General features: G+C 42.1%; 1 protein-coding gene across 2 annotated transcripts in view; it reads left to right on the plus strand.

Annotated features, from left to right (window-relative positions):
- Positions 1–13,263, plus strand: part of PTPRN (protein tyrosine phosphatase receptor type N) — a 2,492,130-nt gene that overhangs the window by 1,971,881 nt on the left and 506,986 nt on the right. The gene's annotated exons all lie outside the window — the stretch shown is intronic.

Consider the following 13,263-nt stretch of genomic DNA (forward strand, 5'->3'; position numbering starts at 1 on the left):
CATAACTGATTCTGTTTTTATGGCATTCCTTTAATTCTCATTGGATGTCAGTCCAGCAATGTACTTTTTCTGTATGGTATAAATGTTAACATCTTTACATGTTTCTGGGCTATAATCCCCATGCCGTCATTGTAGGTAGTTTTTGAACTGCCTCCAACCTGGCAGTTTCACTGTAGAAATATAGTCTCTTGAAATCAAGTAATAAGTGTAGGAGTATGGGGCTACAGAGAGGTTTGCCCTATACATAACATTTTACATCCAAGTACAATGTTTCCTTACTGTTGTCATTTAAACTTGTTTTCACACACTGACTTTCAGATTCATAAGAGATTACTAGGTTAATGATGTAAGAGCCCTTACAAGCCTAGCCAATATAACTCAATTTTACCCAATATATGGCCCCTAGGGGACAAGAGGATGGCATGGATTTTTGCCTATGCTTTGAGTATCTTACAAATTGCCCTTGCCCATAAGGAGTGTAGGCACTACCCCAGGTGTGAATTTGTGACTTACCATCTATTGATCCAACTTGCATATGAAGAGAGCAAGGGAAGGGCTCTTCTTAATGTGAATAAGAAGCCTGTTCCAAAGAAAGAGCAATCTCTGAAACTTTGTATCTGTCTTTCCAGTATGTTTGTTTGAGTCTCTGACTAAGTTTAAATCTCTAGCTTGCATGACCCTTGTGCTGTTTGACTTTCAGATATGTAGCTTCATCAGGGCTATATTTTTGAGTGCCTTTTGTAGATCAGGCATAGGTCACCCCATAGCAGTCGGTAGGAGATAAAGTAAAGGGATAGGGCTTGTAGTCTATCTGCACAGGACATGTTTACACTCTCTGTTTTCTTTGTGAGGAACCTTTGTGGTCGCTCCAGCTGTTGTAAGTGCCTAGTCAAGTACATGCTAAATGGTGCATTGTACTCAATTATTGGTATAATGAAGCCTGAATACAATGGGATGATAATTTCCTTGGATCTGGATGCATCCCTTTACTTATAAATTGTGCCACATAAAAGGATTTCATCACCACTGTGGACATATGGCAGTCAGAGTTCAGGCTACTATCTATCTGTGTACCTATATGTCTCACCTCTGAGTCTACTCACAGAGGTGTGCTATCGATGTTGTAATATGAAAAGGTATTTTACTTCACAAAGGGTATGGCATGCATTTTTTCAGTTAGTTTTAGGTCATGGTTCTGGCACCAATCATTTGTCTGATCTAGGCCCTCTTGAAGGATATCTACATCGCTGGGGGGATGTCAGTGATTGCCTCCACTTTTCAACTGTTTGCATATTTTGTCATTCAGAGGCCTTCCACATTAGCCTTGATTTCAGAGAAGTGTATTCCGACCTGGAGTGGTCCCAGCACTAAGCCCTGTGGAACTCCACTAGTAATTGGCCTCTTGCTGGATCTAGCTTCACCTACTTTAACCACATGACCTGTCTGTGAGTCAGTTGGCTATCCATCTGGTGACATAGGGATTTATGCCCAGTTTTGTGAGTTTATTTGTAATACCTAAGTGGGGAATTATACCAAATGCTTTGGCCAGGTTGAGGTAGGGAGTATGTACTGTTTTACCTTCATCCATGGCCTTAGTGACTTTCTCAAAGAAATCCAGCAGATTCAGTAGACATGATCTGCCCTTGATAAATTGAGTCAGGTCCAATGTTTGGAGGTTTCCTATGTCATTATTTATCAGGTCCATGATTATTATTTCCATCGCCTTATATATAAGACTAGTCAAACTTATGGGTCTGTAATTTATCAGGTCAGTAGATGGTTCCCATTTATGCAGAGGGATGACTGCTGCTGTCCTCCACTCTGTCGAACCAAAGCCAGTCCAGAGGCTGTGGTTAAATAGAGATCCTAATGAGCCTAATAAGTCCTGATTTAAGCTGCTTAAGAGGCAATCTAGTATAGCATCAGGCCCTACTGAAGCCATGTTTTTAGCTTTAGAGGGTGTAGTGGCAACCTATTCATTGGTGATAATTAGCAGTGGAGTGCTGGAGGATATGGGGAGAACTAGGGGTGATGGGGAGATAAAATTTGAGAAGAATTGTCAGCCAGCAGATTTACTATATCTTCCGGCGGAGTATAGTTGATGCCATCTACAACTTATTCTGCACATTGTTGGGTGTTGCCCTTAAGATTGCAAACATAACTGAAAAATACCTTGTTATCCTTAGTTTTGGAGGCTATTTTACCTCAAAGTCTGCTTTCAGAGACTTGACTAGTTTCCTGATTCACTTGTTTAGACTAATGAGGGAATTGTTGCTCTGTTGTGCACATTCACTCTTACTTCTTGACAGGATTTTATTTATTTTGTTGTGCAACCCATTAATGCCAGGGTCCATTGTTATTACGGTTTGATCTATGTTTATTTCGGTGTGGCACTGCTGTTTCTATGCAGTTGTTTATATGGTCATACATGGCATTTGTGTACACTTCTGCATATGTTTCTGTGTTTTATGGATTTGGGGGAGCTTGGAAGGTAGCTATGCCATCCCTTAATAGGGGTAATTTACCTTAGAGAAGTTCTTAAAGTTTTTTGTGCTTAGGCGGGAGGACTATTTTTGCCTTTATTTCAAGGGAGAATGCGTTGTGATCTGATCTTACAAGTGAAGACATCACACTAGGGGGGTGTACCACTCTCCCATATTTTTGAGTACAAGATCTAGGATATCTGTTCCCCTAGTGGGAGCGCAGACTAGCTGATCCATGATATTTGAATTTACCAAGTCAAGAAATCTTTGGGCCTACATGTTAGTTGTCATGTATGCTTCCCGGTTAATGCAGGGGCAGTTAAAAGTCACCCATAAGTATGGTATTGGGCTGGGTGGTGAGTGATTCTAGTAACTTCAGGTATGATATATGGGTTTCTTGTTTCATGATGGGGGACCTGTAGATAGTAAGAATATGGCAATTAATTTTTCCCATGGTTAGTTAGACGAAGGTGGACAGGATCAGGAATAAGTATATTAGAGGGTCAGCCCAGGTTGAAAGGTTTGGAGACAAAGCCAGAGAGGCAAGATTACGTTGGTTTGGACATGTGCTGAGGAGGGATGCTGAGTATATTGGGAAAAAGATGCTAAGGATGAAGCTGCCAGGTAACATGAAAAGAGGAAGAACTAAGATAAGGTTTATGGATGTGGTGAGAGAGGAGATGCAGGTGGTTGGTGTGACAGAGCAAGATGCAGAGGACAGGAAGAAATGGAAACAGATGATCCACTGTGGCAACCCCTAATGAGAAAAGCCGAAAGAAGATGATGATGATGATGATGTTCCTTACTTGGATAGAAGGAAGCTTCTTTGTTCACCAGTGAGAGTGGGAGCTTTGAGCAGCCTATCTGTCCCTGGAGGAGTGATCTCAGCACATAATCTTGTAGTCTATTGGCCATTTTTGGCTAATTCTAGCTCTTTCAAGTCCCCTGTATAAAACCCCACTTTAGCGCAGTTTTGCGCGATTGTGCACATAGTGCAGCATCGGGCAGCACCGCTTAATTGGGTTTAAACCATTCCCAACTCCACAAAGTCTACTCTTCACTTTTTCCCTTAGAACTGCACTATCTCTCAAATTAAACACCCTATTCTCAATCTAAAACCCTACACTAGATCATATAAGCAATTTTATAAGTTAGCACTAATAAACAAAAAGCACTACATCCTCATATACTCCCTTTGAGTACCTTGTCCCCTATTGGTCCTTCTTGATTCAGTTATAAAGGAGTTCCCTATACTATTCTAAAATGTCCAAAGGTCAGTTGCTGGTTTCCTCTCCAGACCAGCTGGTGAATCTGGGAATCTTGAGGCAATGTTACAACTGCCTCATGTACACAGACAACCCTCTCCTCCTCCCAACAAGTTCAAATATATGTGAGACATGCATCCATATAGCTAAACTGGAGGCTGAGCTCTCTCAACTCAGTACTGGCGTAACCAGTCAGGAGGAGAAGGTAAACTCACACACCACAAATCCAGTCTCACATAGTCCTAACACAACAGCAAACCAAACACATAAACACACAAAAACATACTTGGAGGCTCTAAATAAAAATCTGCCTAAGTAACAGAGACCTCCAAAGCAGACATCCAAGCAACAGCTACCCCAAAACAAAACACGTGCAACACATAGCTCACAAAGTCAGTGTGCCAAACAGTCACAGCCCATAAGGCTAAACAACACACCTGATACACTTGTAATAGGTGACTATTGTCAGACACATTGATGTCCCGCTCACCAGGCTGAACAAAGAGAAGGTCACGGTGAGCTGCCTGTCGGGCACTAGGATCCGCCACATAACATAAGCACTCAGGTCACTCCAAAGCAAGTACAAATATGACTCAGTCATTGTCCATGCTGGTGTGAATGACCTGAGACGTACCTCCCTGGACTACATGAAAAGAGACATAGAGGAGCTTTCTGATCATGTAGCCCAGGCCGGTATGACCCTGACTTTGAGCAGCATATTACCCTCACCAAGAATGATGCCACAGTATAAAGACAAAATGATCAATTTTAACAATTGGCTAAAGTTTTGGTGTCATTCAAAGGGGATCCAGTGTCTGTCAGCCTGGGATGACATGCTCGACAAGCCACATTGCTTCGCTAGGGACGGCTTGCACCTGTCACCCCTGGGCTTTCGGATATTGGCAAAGGCTCTTGCTACCCCGATAGTGCCTTTTTTAGGCAAGGCTCAAAAGACAACCCTACCTCCATAGACAACACAAGGAAAAAGAAACTAAGGGTAATGCTGCTCAATGCCAGAAGTCTAAACCTCAAGATGCATGCACTCAAAGCCCTTCTCAGTATGGAGAACATTGATATCTGTGCAGTGACAGAAACCTGGTTCAAGGCTCCCGAGAGCACCCCAGCACTATCAGGTTATACCTCATATCATGCTTTTCGGCCCCAAAACTCAGACTGAACCACAAAAGGAGGGGGAGTATCCATATTCATCAAAGATACCCACACCTCCAGGTTAGTGGCATTGTACGAAGCATTGGAGACCATCCATGTACAGCTAACAGTGGGCAAAACTGCCTTTCAGTTTGTAGCATGCCACAGACCACCCTCTCAAAATCAGGAATCCCACTCGGCCTTCTTGAGAACACTGGAGAATATGAAGGTCTCTCCAAACACCATTATATTGGGTGACTTCAACTACCCAAACATTGACTGGCAGCATTACTCAAGCCCCAACACCCTAGCCCAAAGGTTCCTAGAATTTATAAACTCAAATGCTATGGAACAACTAGTCACCACCCCCACAAGAGGGGAAAATATACTGGACCTGGTCAATACCAACATGGGGACTCTATGCTCCATACCAGAGGTATTCCCCTCATTGGTAAGATCGGACCATAAATTAATCTCACTGGATATCCACATCCCAATCCCACCCACAGCCCAGAAAACCACAGTGAAAAACTTCTCAAAAGCTTACTTCACACTTCTCAAAACCGAAGTGGAATTCTTCAAGGCCCAGGCCCCTGGGCCAGTGGAAACTACGGCTCAAACTGCAGAACCTTTATAAATGCATTCTATGGACACCTTCAGGAATGCATGGATCATGCTATCCCAAACAAAACCAAGACCCAATCTTCCAAATTCAGGCATCCTGCCTGGTGGACCCCAGCCATAAATAATCTGTACAACAGAAGGAGGAAGCTACTACATGATAGAGCAAAATCCCTAAAAGGGAAGGCATCTCTGATCAGTACTAGCAAAAAAACTATGATCCCTCATAAAATCATCCAAGGCCAGCTTCGAGAGAAAAATTGCACAGGACACTAAAGATAATCACAAGGCTTTCTTTAGTTATGTTAGGAACCTGGGTGGCAACTCCCAGATATGCTCAGAGTTGGTCCAAAATGACAAAAAATACACTGAACCCACAGACATTATCAACATCCTGGCAGACAGGTTCAGTGCAAACTTCTTCCCCTTTCCCCCCCTAAAGAGCAAATATCTATCCCAGCAGAGTGCTGCCTCCCTGACATCTCAGATGCTCAGGTGAGAGCCGCCCTCTCCAAAACAAAAAAACACAGCATCAATGGGACCAGACGGTGTCCCGGGCTGCATCCTACATGAACTCCAAGAAGAGCTAAACCCTCACATAAAGCTGCTGTTCAATCTCAGCCTTACTACAGGTTATGTACCCAAAGAATGGCGTACAGCAACAGTGATCCCACTCCACAAAGCTGGTGCCTCTACGGACCCTGGAAACTATCGCCCCCTAAGCCTGACTAGCCTGGTCTGTGAAGCTATGGAAAGGATCATCATGGAACTCATAAACAAAGACATTGGGGACCTACAGACACTGGATCCTACCCAATTTGGCTTTGTTAAGGGCAGATCATGCCTCTTGAACCTGGTTGATTTCTTTGAAACAGTCACCAAGGCCATTGATGAAGGAAAGGTAGTCCACACAGCCTACCTGGACCTCGCAAAAGCCTTTGAAACAATACCCCACTTGGACATCATAGATAAGCTCTCCAGCTTAAATATAAACCCCTATGTCATAAGATGGGTTGAAAACTGGCTCAAAGACAGAACCCACATAGTCAGAATTGCTGGAGCCATGTCAGACTCTACACCAGTTACAAGGGGCGTCCCACAAGGCTCAGTCCTGGGACCTCTCTTGTTCAGTATATATTTTTCTGAGGTTCAGGCTAACACAGGAGGACTCTGGCTGACCAAGTTCACAGATGACTGCAAACTGGGCACCATAATTGACTCTCCAGCTGACACAAGCATCCTCCAAAAGGGTCTCATAGAGATGGATAACTGGTGCCAGAGCCATGGCCTAAAGCTAAACACTAAAACGTGTATAGTCATACCCTTTGGCAAAAACAACGTGCCCACAAATTACCACATAGGCAGGAATCCATTAAGTACGGAAGACGTAATTAGGGACCTGGGGACCCAAGTTGATAGTAATCTCTCCTTTGACAACCACATTGCCAAAGTGGTTAGAAAGACCTTCTATATAGCCCACCTTATCATGAAAGGATTCACATCTAGATCGAGGGAGGTCATTGTGCCCCGTTATTCATCCCTCATCAGGCCCATAATTTAATACAATGCCCCATTTGAGATGTACCTTACCCGACACCTGCAGAAACTAGAAAGACCCCAAAAGTACCTCACAAAGAGGATCATGGGACTCAAACAGATGCCATATGCTGCTCGGTTAAAGAAACTCCAGCTCTACTCAGTTACATACCACCTACTTAGAGACGATCTATACCTGACGTATAAAGCCATGTCCAACCCGGAATTAATGAGCATGCTCCACCTCAGAAAATCCAAATCCCTTAGAGCTACGCGCTCGAGGGACTTGAACCTCAGCACAGAAATAAATAGGACATGCTGGAGGGACAGATTCATAACCCAGAGGCTCCCTTCACTCTGGAATAGAATCCCAGTCCATGTTAGGCAGAGCCCCTCACTGACTCTCTTCAAGAGGAATCTTGACGAGTGGATGGGAGATCGTAGGTTTACCCTGGGGATTACTTCTGTGTCACTACTAGACAGAGGCACAGTAAACTAACCTTAAAAAGGGCACACTGAAATCAGTTCAGAGGGTGGCGAAAGCCAAACACACTCTGGCTAGACTTGTAAATGCCTTAGGGCAGATAGCCTAGTATGAACCTATGAACCTATGTTAGTTGGACATGGAGTAGTCAAGCATGTTATATTGTGTAATCAGCCTTGAGGTGTGCTTATCCTTTATGTAGATAGATACACCTCCACCTTTTGCTCTTTCATGTTCAACGGGTGGTTGGAATGTATGAAAGGTGCTATAGCCATATACTGCTGTAGTGCTCTCAGTGACTTTGAACCATGTTTCAATAACTGCACAGATGTCAGCATTCTCCAGGTTGAGTAGAGCTTCCAGGGAGTACAGTTTCTTGTTGAGACTCCTAGCATTGAGCAGTAACACCTTTAGTTTGTCCTGAGTAGATTTTGTTATGTTGGAAAGGTTGTCTGTATGGCAGTGCCTAAAAAAGACACTATATGGGGTGGATAATGTTTTGAACACTGTCTGAAAGTCTAGAGGTGACATGTGAAGACCATTTCTGCAAAGCAGCATGGCCTGTCAACCCTGCCCTTCCAGGCTGACAAGTATTGGAACCCTTTGGAATGACACCAGCTGCTTAACTAGTTGTCAAAGTCAATCATTTTTGTGTTGTCATCCTTGGAGATGGTGGAATTCTGCTCAGTGCTAGGCTCATACCTGCCTGTGACACATATTCTGAGAGCTCAGTCATGTCTCTGTTCATATAGTCCGAGGGGGTATGTCTCAGGTCATTCACACCCACATGGACTATGACTGAGTCATACTGGTACTTAGGGAAGTGACATGAGTACTTGCGTGATATGACAATTCCTGGCCTCTGACATGCAACTAACTGTAACCTTCCCATTATCCAGCCTGGTAAGAGGGACATCAGTTGTCTCACAATGGAGTCTCCTATAACCAGAATATTGGGTTGTAGAGTGTTTCACCTTATGGACTTGGTAGTTGAGATACAGTGAGATGTGGCTGTAAGTGTTGTGATGTGGACTGTCTTATTTGTGTGCTTGCAGAGTTTCAGAGAACTGCACCTGAGTGGCCTTTGAGGATTGGGTAAGTTATATTTGAGCACCTCCGCATATGTGGGACTATGTGTTTGGTCCTTTATGGGTGCGGTAAGTGATGTGTGTGAGTTGCTGACAAACTGTTTGTATTTGAGAATCAAGCCTCCAATGTCAATGTGTAACTACATCACTCACATGCTGTATTTGTCCGTTCAAGAATTAAGTGGTTGTCAGTGTACATAAGGCAATTGCTACATTCCTCAGGATGCCCATGTCCACCAAGCTGGATTCAGAGATAGCAGGAGAGTGCCCACCCATGGTTGCAGGTTGTGATGTGTATTGAAAGGATAGGAGTGGAGGGTGTTTGTAACAGGATGAGGGAAAGGTGCTCTCTTTTTGTAATCTGCAGCTAAGCCAACCAACGATCCTGCCCGGTGCCAAACCAGATGCTGTCTGAGCAGCAATAGGCCTGGGTGCCAGTGCTATAATAAGGTAATGTAGACCTAAATAGTTCTAACTAAATGTGTAAATTCTGCTCTCCGTACAAACTAGTTGCCCTGTGAGCAATGCAGGACTGAGGTAAAGTTCCAAGGTATTTTTTAAAGAGAAATTTCACCTTCATGTGATTGCTTGTATACTAGACATCAGTAATTGCCACTGCATGAAGAACAACTTCTTGCAAATGCAGGGCGTATATACAATCAGAAAAAAGTTTTGCACTAACATTTGTGTGTTTAGTAAAATGTTTTCAGTGAATTACATTTTAGTAAATATTGCTGCAGGATAGTGTTATAGAACCAAATGTTTCACTGTTTAGTTTGTTAATTGAAACATCTAATAGCTATTATCATTTTGACTTGTATATCTACTGTTCTTACAGTAATTTCCATAAGTTTGCATAACCACAAGTATGTTTGTCTTATTGTCTTAGTTTGATTTTAAGCATATTACAAAGCATTGTGCACATGTTTTGTTACGTTTTCCATTTTTTATTATTTTGATGTCTGTTATATGAACTATTCATGTTAGGTATTCTGACATCAGTATCAGAATTTTATATGCGCTGGTAAAATGTTTCAGTTTCTTGAAGATTACGCATTTTTCTTTGGCATGCAATCTTTATGTGGGTATATCCCTTTAGAATCTCTGCAGACTGAGTTGTTACTTGTAAAAACCAAGAAAGCTAAAAAGCGACAAACAAGTAAAGTACGGTCACTGCAGCACGTCAAATGCAGAAACCAGCGATACTTGGTGAAACTGTTTATTGAAGTGCTTTTCGTTTGCTGAAATGAGCAAACTTCTTCAGTTTATTCGGTTTCTTTTGATCCAATTTTTCAAATATTTATGTATCTTTGTTACACTTTGAAATGATACACTTTGACTTGATTATTACATTCTATGCTCCTTCTCTGTACTTCAGGCATTTCTAATGAACTGGCAAAGTTAAGCAAATGTTCTAATGAAAACCATGACTAAGTTGACGTTTTTCTCCTAACTTTTCTGAACTACTATGATGAATAATTAGCATTTTTATTTTTTGATCAGTTTCTGTGAATTCACACTTTTGCAACAGTTTCAATGCATGTGAATCTGTTTTGTTATATTCCTCTTGTACTCTATTTCTGAACTTAAAATATCAAAGTAAATATTTTAGTTGCTTGAAATAATACTTATCTTGTGCATCAGTAATCATTCAGACATTTTCTGATATGTTTGTAAACTTTGTCTGCAGCCATGTACAGGAGAAACACTTCTAATATGATATCTGTTTTGTTTATTACAACCATATAGTTAATAAACCTAGCCTCACATCTTTTCCTTACTGGACATAGGGCACATCTGCCACAATTAGTATCAAAATGAGTACATCTGCTTTGCACAAAAATGTACATATTTTTAATTTTGTATTACTTAATACTCATTGCTTATATTTTCTGATGTGTTGCTGTCTCTTATTTTTGTCAAGCAGTGTTATGTAAACCCCTTTTATTTTTAATGGAAGTGCTCTTAGCCTTAGTAGTTTTTTCTTCTAGTCCAGTATTTATGTCTCATAACTCTGGCTTACACATACTAATGCTAAAATAATACAATGACATCTAATGAAATTTGCGCTGTTAAATTGATTTAAGTATTTTATACATTGTCAAATCCTTATGCCGCAGTGGTGCAGCGGTAGCGTTGTTGCCTCACAGCAAGGGGTTCTCCCGTTCGATTCTCGGCTGGAGTGCGGGGTGTGCCTTCTGTGTGGAGTCTGCATGTCCTCCCCATGGTTGGGTGATGTTCGAAAGACATGCGTAAATGGGCGTGCCTTCGTGGAAGGTTGGATGTCAAGCTGGCACCTCGGCGTTTGTGAAAATCTACTGTCAATCATTAGCGGACCGGAGTTCCGCTGTGGCGACCCCTAACTGGGAAAAGCCGAAAGACAAACAACAACAACATACATTGTCAAATCCTTGATATTATATATGAATTAGTTTTCTTTTATTTTCTTTGACATGAAAGGTGTAATGGGGGGATATACACATCATGGTAGGGGTGGCATTTTAAGAGACAGGCGCTTTGCACATATAATAAATTACATCACCCCCGGGATTCAATAAACTCTGTGTAGACTTTGCGCAGGGCCTACACTGAGTTTACGTGTTTTTGAGATGGTGCATGGCATGCAGCCGTGCACAATGCTTATTAATGAGGGGCAGCATGCCTAAGCTATGTTTCACATCTTCCAACAATGTTGCTGGCTGCAAAACCTCATAAGCGAACACGGATAGCAATTCTGTGTTAAGGAAAGCATCTACAGTTTGCAGATTTGCTTGGAATGCCACAGTGATCACCAGGGCTTTACACATAGAGAAACCTTGTCAGCAAACATGGATAGTAATTCCGTGTAAGGAAGATCATGTACTGTGTGCTTGTTTGCACTCAATGCCACAATGATTACCAGGAGTTTTACAAATAGCTGTTATTGTGTTAGTACAACACATCTGCACTGAGGCCAACTTAATGAGAGGACAAATAACCAGTAGTAGGGACATATTTGACATAGGTGTCACAGAGAAATGTGCTAGAATGTAACACTCACAACCTCTTAGAGTGACAAATGTGGACAAAGCCATAATAATGGGGGGTAAAGGGCCAGTAATAGGGACAGATTTTTAATATTGCACTGACAAACTTAGAAAATTGATAGAATATACAGATTGCACATTAGCATGCACTTTCTGAAGAGCATGAAGTTTGAAACTCAAATGTCAGTCATCAGTTTCTGACTGCACTCTGCAGTGACATGCCAATGATTTGCCAGGAAAACAATGTTATGAGGAAAAGATCACAAATATGAGACCAAAAAAAAAACTGGACATTCTGCACAGATCAGGACATTTGAGAGGTATGTACTCAAATGTATGTGATATTGAATAACATCAGTCCAGAGATCATCCCAGTGATATGGCAGGAAGCCACATAGTTGTTAAGGAAAACATCTGGACATCCTGGGAATATCTGGACAGTTGAAAGGTATGAATATGAAGTATATGGCCAAACACAATACAGGACAGTGTACCTACAGGGCAGAGTATTGTGATATCCCATTCCTGGCATTCTGTACTGAAGCTTTGTTAATAATCTATAAGAGGACATGGGACTGCCATGTAAAATGATCACTCAAGGGAAGTGTGTGTATTGAATAGGGACACACAGATTAATTGCAGGAATGAACACAGGGAAAGAGTACAGGTGAAACTCCCACATGTATAGCAGAGGAGGGCATGTTAGTGGAAGATGATTGTACCAGCAACACCAAGCACATATCTATATGGTACAGTACAGACTGAACAGGGAAACTGTGTTGTCTGTGACCATCACACAAAGTGCATAACAATGGGGAGGATGTCTGTGTGAGGTAAGCATACTTACAAGAATAATGCAGAGGACATCTATCAGGGATCTGACATACAGTCAATGTCAGAATAACACCACCACTGATCCCATGCCTCTGACGTAACATATGTGATGTGGAGTGGTAATAGATGAGCCCACACACACACACACACACACACACACACACACACACACACACACACACACACACACACACACACACACACACACACACACACACACACACACACACACACTTGACAATTATTATGATACATCCACACTCTGGTGAGGGTAACCACACACACTGTCCTGGTGCTGTAGTGTCTGCAGGAGATGTTAGGAGGGACACTGCTATACCTGTATGTGACAGTATGGTCAATACAGGCTGCTTGCCTTGTGTGCATGCCATATATGTATGGCACAATCCACACTGTTACAAATGATATACATGCCGTTAATGTTGTCAAACACCTATGTATGCAGTGTGTGCATAAGCTGAACAGGTAGCACACATGCATCTGGTGTAACAACTCTCTAAGGCCAAGAACAATGCATCAATGAGCCCAGAAAATATCCCAGGATGCTGTCTAAATCACATGAAACATGACCTATCAGGCCCTCTGGAATTGCTGTTTAACTGTAGTATCCAAACAGACTTCTTGCCGTATGAATAGAGAAAAGCAACAGTCATCCAACCACACAAAGGTGGCCCATCCACAGACCCATAAGTCTCACTAGTTTTATATGTAAAGCCATGGAAAGAATTATCATGGAAATGATCAGTAGTGATATAGTAA

Source organism: Protopterus annectens, chromosome 6.part1 (genome assembly GCF_019279795.1).
Source record: "Protopterus annectens isolate FY-2018-M chromosome 6.part1, PAN1.0, whole genome shotgun sequence".
In the NCBI taxonomy this organism is placed as follows: domain Eukaryota; kingdom Metazoa; phylum Chordata; order Ceratodontiformes; family Protopteridae; genus Protopterus; species Protopterus annectens.